This window comes from Vombatus ursinus, unplaced genomic scaffold (assembly GCF_900497805.2).
Source record: "Vombatus ursinus unplaced genomic scaffold, bare-nosed wombat genome assembly UNPS02014832.1, whole genome shotgun sequence".
Taxonomy (NCBI): Eukaryota; Metazoa; Chordata; class Mammalia; order Diprotodontia; family Vombatidae; genus Vombatus; species Vombatus ursinus.
The window spans coordinates 2,815,306-2,823,077 of record NW_020954610.1 but is presented as its reverse complement, the minus strand read 5'-3'; positions in this window follow the sequence as shown (position 1 = coordinate 2,823,077).

Below are 7,772 nucleotides of genomic sequence, written 5' to 3'. Positions count from 1 at the left end.
GTGAAGCGATTGGGGTTAACTGACTTGCCCAGGGTCACACAGCTAGTAAGTATCCACCTCACTGCCCTGGAAATAAGCATTTCTTAAGTGCCTGCTATGTTCCAGGCACTGTGCTAAACTCTTTACAAATATGATCTCATTTGATAGACAAGTTCTCAACTGATGATCATCAGTTGAGAGAATGTCCCCATTATCACAGTTCAACATATTCCCTTGATCTCATCTCTTCACATCTTCAGCAGATTGACCCCTTTCTATCATTCCCCCTCTCTGACCTACTGGTTATATCCCAGCTTCCTACAAAGCGGATCTCCCTTATGCTTTTTTTTTTTTTTAAAGGCAATTGGGGTTAAGTGACTTGCCCGGGGTCACACAGCTAGTAAGTATCAAGTGTTTAGTCTGAGACTGGATTTGAACTCAGGTCCTCCTGACTTCAGGGCCGGTGCTGTATCCACTGCACCTCCCTTATTCTTAATAAAAGGAAAATCCACTTGATTATACCATACCTGTGGCTGTCAGTCTCCTTTTTGGCTCAACTCCTTGAGAAAACCCTTTGCAATTGGTGCTTCTATGTATTCTGCTCACTTGAGTCTAAATCTTCTTCAGTCTACTTCCAACCTCATCATTTGATTGAAATTTATCTCTCCAAAACTACCAACGATCTATATCTAAAGGCCTTTTCTCACTCCTTGTCCTTCATGACATCTGTCAATGCTATCGATCCCTTTGCTCCTGGCTAATCTCTCCTGTTTTGTTTTTGTTTTTTCTTTAAAGTGAGGCAATTGGGGTTAAGTGACTTGCCCAAGGTCACACAGTTAGTACGTGTCAAGTGTTTGGTCTGAGGCTGGATTTGAACTCAGGTCCTCCTGACTTCAGGGCCTGTGCTCTATCCACTGCACCACCTAGCTGCCCCTCTCCTGTTTTTTTTTATGATATTGCTACCTTCTGGTTCTCCCTGCCTGTCTGACTATTCCTTCTTATTCTGCCTTCCTTTATCCTAGAATCCTCTCTTTTCTCCTCTTTCCTCCCCCTCCTTCCTTCTTCTTCTCTTCTCTTCTCTTTCTTCTCCTCTTCCCTCTTCTCCTGCCTCTATATTCTCTCTTTAAGTGATCTCATTAGCTCCCATGGATTCAGCTGTTATTTTTATGAAGATGATTTTCAGAGCTTCGTATACCCAGCTCTAATCTGTTTCCTGATCTTGTCTCACCTCACCAACTGCCTCTTGGACATTTTGAACTTGAAAGGACATCTCAGTTTAACATGTCCAAAAGAAAAGTCATTATCTTTCTCCTCAGATTCTCCCCTCTCACTCCTTATATCCAATCTGTAGCTAAATTTTGTTTGTACCTTCTCTTTTCACTACTCACACGGCCACCACTCTGGGGCAGACTCTCATGACCTCACGCCTGGACTATTTTAGTAACCTGCTAGTTGGTCTCCCTGCTGCAATTTCCCCCCATTCCAGTTGTGCCATGTACTTTAGCCTGTTTTAGATGGTCTTGGGGGGATGCCAATTAGGTTTGTAATAAATTTGGAAACAGCATATTTAGGGCTACTAGTAGGGGCAGCTAGATGGCTCAGTGGATAGAATGCTGGGCCTATAGTCAGGAAGACCTGAGTTCAAATGTGCCTCAGACACTTACTAGCTGTATGATCCTTGGCAAGTCGGCTAACCTCTGTTTGCCTTAATCCAGTGGAGAAGGAAATGGCAAACCACTTCAGTATCTTTGCCAAGAAAGCCCCACAGACAATATGGTCCGTGGATCACAAAGACTCTGACAGGACTGAATGACTGAACAAGAACTACTTGGTAGCTCCCTTTTGAATCATGATGGTGGTATTCTCCCACAATGACCTATTTGCTCACAATACATTAGAATACTTCTGAAAGTGTGTTCCATTACCCTTAACATCTTGACTTGCTGTTTCTTGGCTGTTATGGATACTGATATTTTTTCTGTGGCAATGATGAACTTAAGGCAAGGTATTTCTTACTATTGGTAACTGTTTGCATCTATTAATGGAAACATTCTTCATACTGTATGTTTATAAAGAAGAAGCCATTAGAATAACATCAAAATTAATTTTAATACTTTGTTTTTATGTGGTATGTACCTCAGGAAACCTATGTCTCTAATAATAATTGACTTTTGCTAGCACAAACCTGAAAAAAATTACTTATTATTTTACTCAGTTTTTAGCATACAAATCTTCAATTTTAGGCAGTTCTTCAACAGCTCTTAGGTAACCGAATCACCTAAATTTAAAGTCCTGTTGAATAAATAGAAGAAGTACAGGTAAGATTCAATTCAGTAAACTAATATTGTGCCTGATATGTGTGAGGCACAATGATAAATGCTAAGATACCCAAGCTGTCTCTAAAAATTAATGGTAATAGAAAATTAAATGATACAAATTTAAAACGCTTTTCCTGATTGCCCTATAGAGCTACTTTTATTCTCAGCCTAAACAATGATTATCCTAGATATTGTTCATCTGTAACCAACAACTTTAATTACCTTCACTTGGTTGAATAAAGAGGCCATGCCATAGCCAGAGGCTAGCGGTCAGAATCATGATGAAGGAAGACCAGATGATCCCTTCTCTCCTAATCCATGTAAAGAAGTGCAAAAAAAAAAAAAATTCCTTCATAAGATCTTTAGAGTAAGTTTTTTTGTTGTTTTTATGTTCCTCCCAGAATTCATCAGCAACTTCCCAGGAAACAGGAAAACAGTTCTTTCCATTGTTGCTGAACAAACCAAATAAAATGGATTTTCTATAAAAAATATATCATGCTCGGCTACCCCAAAATGTTATTCCAAATTTCATCCCATGCTGACAGTCAGCGTCATGGAAAACATATTTGTAGTAGTATTATTCTCTTTAACTAGCGATGAACAGTTATTACCAAAATGTTCCTTTATTTGATAACAAATACAATATTTTGATTAGAAACATGATTAATTTTAAATGTAGGAAGCCCATAATATCATTTTTAGCTCTAATTTTGCTGCTTGATTCAGAAAATATATCCTAATCCATGGCTTTTTAGCTAAAATATATGTGATATATATGTAAGTGTATATATATATGTATATAGATACATATGTATGTGCCTCATTCATAATACTCATTGTCCAAAACCCTGATTGTTAATATCAACTTCATCTAACTCCCATTAGATAAAAAAATCAAAGCCACATTTGACTCCTCAATGTAAAAAAAAATCTTTTCTTGCCACATTTCCCGTGAGGGAAAAATTTGCATTAAGAATTAACAGGAATACTCTAGTTTTCATTTTTTAAACTACCTATCAGTTAAACTAGGAATATTAAAAACAATGCTAATTATGTTTTATCTGTTTGCTCTTATATGGAATATTAGCATTACAAATCAATAACATCAAACCAGTGACACAAACATATAATTTGCTTTGTGAGTAACTATCCTCAATCTAATTCTTTTTAGTAAAAAGAAAATTCAGGAATGTTTTAGACAAAGAAAAGCTGACTTAACAAAATGGTTCGGATAGTTTTGGATCTGTTTTGTAGATCAGACCTGTCAGTTTTATCTTAAATGGTTATTTAGTCATTTGTGGTTATATCATTCCTGTTCTCATTTCATTAAATCACTGTATCCTAACTTTTCTTCATTTTGAATCCATCCAAAATCATTATTTCTTAGTTAAATGACTGTGGTCTTTTCTTAAAGCCTTCAATTTCCCATAATAAATCATTCTAATCATGCTGAATAGAATTATCTTAAAATTTGATGTCATATTGTCATATCTCCAAATAAAATAAAGTCTGATTCTAATTGGAAAGAATATATGTGTGTATGTATGTGTATATATACTATATTTGTGTACATGTATGTATATATGTAGATGACCCTATTTGGGGTTTTCTGGGCAGAGATACTGGAGTGGTTTGTCTTTTCCTTCTCCAATTCATTTTACAAATGAGGAACTAAGGCAAACAGGGTTAACTGACTTACCCAGGGTCATACAGTTAATATGTATTTGAGGCCAGATATGAACTCAGAAAGATGAGTCTTCCTGACTTTCAGGCCTGGCACTCTATCTACTTCACTACCTAGCTGCCCTGAGTGGTACTTATATATATTGTAAACATATACACATACACATACACAAAGACATATGTATCAGTGTATGTATATACATAGTAGTACTGAATAGTACCATATACAGTACACAAACATATATATATAGAGAGAGAGAGAGTATGTGTATATATGTATATATACACACACACATACCCATACATATATATTCCTTCCAATCAGAATGTGAGTATATAATGTATATATACTTATATACACATCTATGTCTATCTACATAGGATTTGGGATAGCTAAATATAGGAATATGTTTGAATTATTTTGCCTGAGAAACCAAATAGTTTAGGTTCTATAGGAATTAGTTTAGAAAACTGTCTCTGTTGGGTATAAACAAATAATCCTTTTTCCAAATTTTATAGCTATAGCATTTGAATAACATCTTTAACTGAAAGGTCTGTTCCTACACAGTGTTTTAATATTTACATATACAAATAGTTCTAGGAGAAAAAAAAAAATTAAGTACACAAAACTCATTACTAACAAAACATTACCAGTTTGGACATAAAAAATCACATCTTGTTTTATGTAACTAACCAATTTTAAAGTGATGAATAGTAATTCTTTATGAGAAAAAGGCCCTTGAAAAATATCTCATGTACCATTTAATTAATTTATACAACCATCAAATACCAAATATCAAAATTTTAACATGTCTAAGAGTTATATATACAATGAAATCCCATAATAAATTGCCTCGCTATTCTAAAGATTTGGTTATGCTCTACGTCCTTTACGCTTATTTGGTAGTATCTTGATTATAACAAGGAAACTGCATATGGAACAGATTAGTCTTATAAATCTCAACATTAATGTTCTAAACAAGGTTTTTACTATATTTGACTTTTAAAAAATGTAGTCTTGTGATTTCATTAACGTATGAAACTCTTGGTATAGAAACTTCCTCCACTAATGCAGATCTACAACTGTCATTTATAAAGAGAATTGCTTAGGGCACTGAGAGATTAGTAGGGCTTGCCTATGATCACATGCTAATATTGGTCAGAGGTAGGATTTGAATTCAGGTCTTCCTGATTTCAAGGCCTTCCCTCCATCCATTATACTCTGTCAGTCATATTGGACTTTACTATACCAGAGATACAAAGTAAAATATAATGCCCAAGCTTAATTTAATCATTATTTGGGCATAATAAATTGCCAGCATTTTAAATAGTTACATTTGTTTTAATCATGGAAATTCCTACATGTATGTATGTGGATCTTTCATATAAAGGTCAGTAATAGCAAAAGTATGATAGAAAGTAGGAATTCTAGATATGCTTTTATTTCACTATAGATTCTTTTTGTATAATCCAACATTACTCTGCCTGCCTCCATACAACCTTCCACATTGGGATCAAGACAGGACAGCAATTAAAAAAAAATACCCTACTATTTCAGTATTTGGTCCTCAAAGATCATGAATATATATTTCACGAATAAACCATTCAGATTTTTTTCTACAAATTGATAATATTGTCGTTGTCATTTCTCTTACATTTGCTTCTCAATCAATCAAGGATTTAGGCACCTACTATGTCAGATATAAATATAATAAATGAAATTCTCAGTATTTGTTCAGAGAGAATGCCTGCATGTTATTAAGGCTATCAAGGAAATTCTGTACTTTAATATTGCTTCAAATGTGATTGAGTTTGTTAGTACTGAATATAAGAGAAAAAAATTAATATGAATTGAAAGAATTGTGTATATAGTAATATATAGAATTTTTAAACTCAGGTTAACTGTGTTTTATAGAAAATTACTTAAAACTTCATTCAAGATAAATCATAAGTTCTTAAGGAATTAACTTAAGATAACAAAACAGGACATAATTCAACAGACATTAAGCTCCCACTGTTTGCAAGCTAAAGTGTTAGTAGGGATAGAAAGATTGTTTAAGGGGGTGGCTAGGTCGTGCAGTGGATAGAGTTCTGACCTTGGAGTCAGGAGGACCTGAGTTCAAATGGCCTTAGACACTTGACACTTACTAGTTGTGTGACCCTGGGCAAGTCACTTAACCCCGATTGCCTCACCAAAAAAAAATATATAAATAAATAAAGATTGTTTATAATACCCCATTCCTTTCTTATATCAAGCTGGGGCGAGATACAACACGTGCTAGTATGAGGTCAGATGTGATACAGACAAAAGAAAGATGTAAACAGTGCTGAGAGGAGGAAGGGATCATTTTCACATGGAGCGAATGAGGGGAAATTTCAGAGGTGGTACCCGAACTAAAGCCTTGAAGGACTCTGAGAGGCAGAGAGAGATGAGGAGGGAACATGGTCCATGCACAAGAGACAGCCCGGATAAACCACAGGCTGAAGGTGACGAGATGTCAAATTTGGAGAACAAACCAGTTGTCCTGTGTGACTGGAACACAGAGTGCATAAAAAGAGGGCAAGGTAAAAAGGAAAAAAAGAAAGGCAGGCTGGAAAAATAAGTTGAAGGCAGATTGGGGAGAATTTTAAGCTTTGGACTGAAGAGTTTATTTTTTATTCGAAGCACTAGGGAACTACTGAAGGATTGTGATCAGAATAAAGATGGTCAGACCTATGCTTTAGCAAGTTTTTTTTGTCAGCTGGCTGAAGGATTAGAGAGGACAAAGTCAGAGAACAATTAGAAGGGTATTACAAGGGGCAGCTAGGTGGCGCAGTGGATAGAGCTCTGGCTCATGGCTCAGGAGGACTAGAGTTCAAATGTGGCCTCAGACACTTGATACTTACTTAGCTGTGTGATCCTGGGCAGAGCAAGTCACTTAACCCTGATTGCCTCACCAAAAAAAAGAAAAAAGGGTATTACACTCATCCAGGCAAAATATGATGAGACCCTGAATTGGAGTGAAGAGAAGTAGATAGATGCAAATGGAATCATGGGTAGAGAATCCACAAGACTTGACAATAAGGGGTGAAAGTGAAGAACCATAGATAACACCCACATTTTGTACCTAAGTGACTGGGCATTTTTGGTACCACCAAATGGAAAAGGAAAGGCTGGGAAGAGGGGTAAATTTAGTGTCCTTGTTAGCAATGTTGTAGAGAAAATTCTTATTCAGGTCTGTGTCATACTAGAAAAGTCTCTGAGGTTCCTTCCAACTTGAGATTCAGTTGCCACTGTGGGAGTGTGATAATGCATCTAGTAGAGATTGATACAAGGTTTTCTGAGCAGCAGTGAGGATTCAGCTGAGGTTAAAACATGAGTTTTTAGTAGTTCCAGTCTGTACAGTTTTATTACTTGCCCCACCAATATTTAGTCACTTGTAAATAGGGACAGAGTTGGTGAATAATACACAGCATAGAGGATTAGTAAGGTACAGAGACAAGAAATTCAAGGGTTAAGACAGCGCCTTATTGAACTTGGTTAAATAGGACAAAACAACGAAGGGAGGAAAGCGAGGCCAGAACGAAATGGATTCAGTACAGGAAGGGTTTTGTAGACGAACTAGAGGTGGTGGTGAAGAACAGCAGTTAAGAGATGTGGAAAAATGATGGAACATGAATTTCCGCATTCAAGCTCATGGACGTGGCAGAGTTCGGCCATGTTGTTTGGTGATCAGCGTGGATACTGAGGAAGCCAGCCAGCAGGTTTTGTGGACTGGAGAAGACTATGATCAGACAGTGGAATTCATTGAG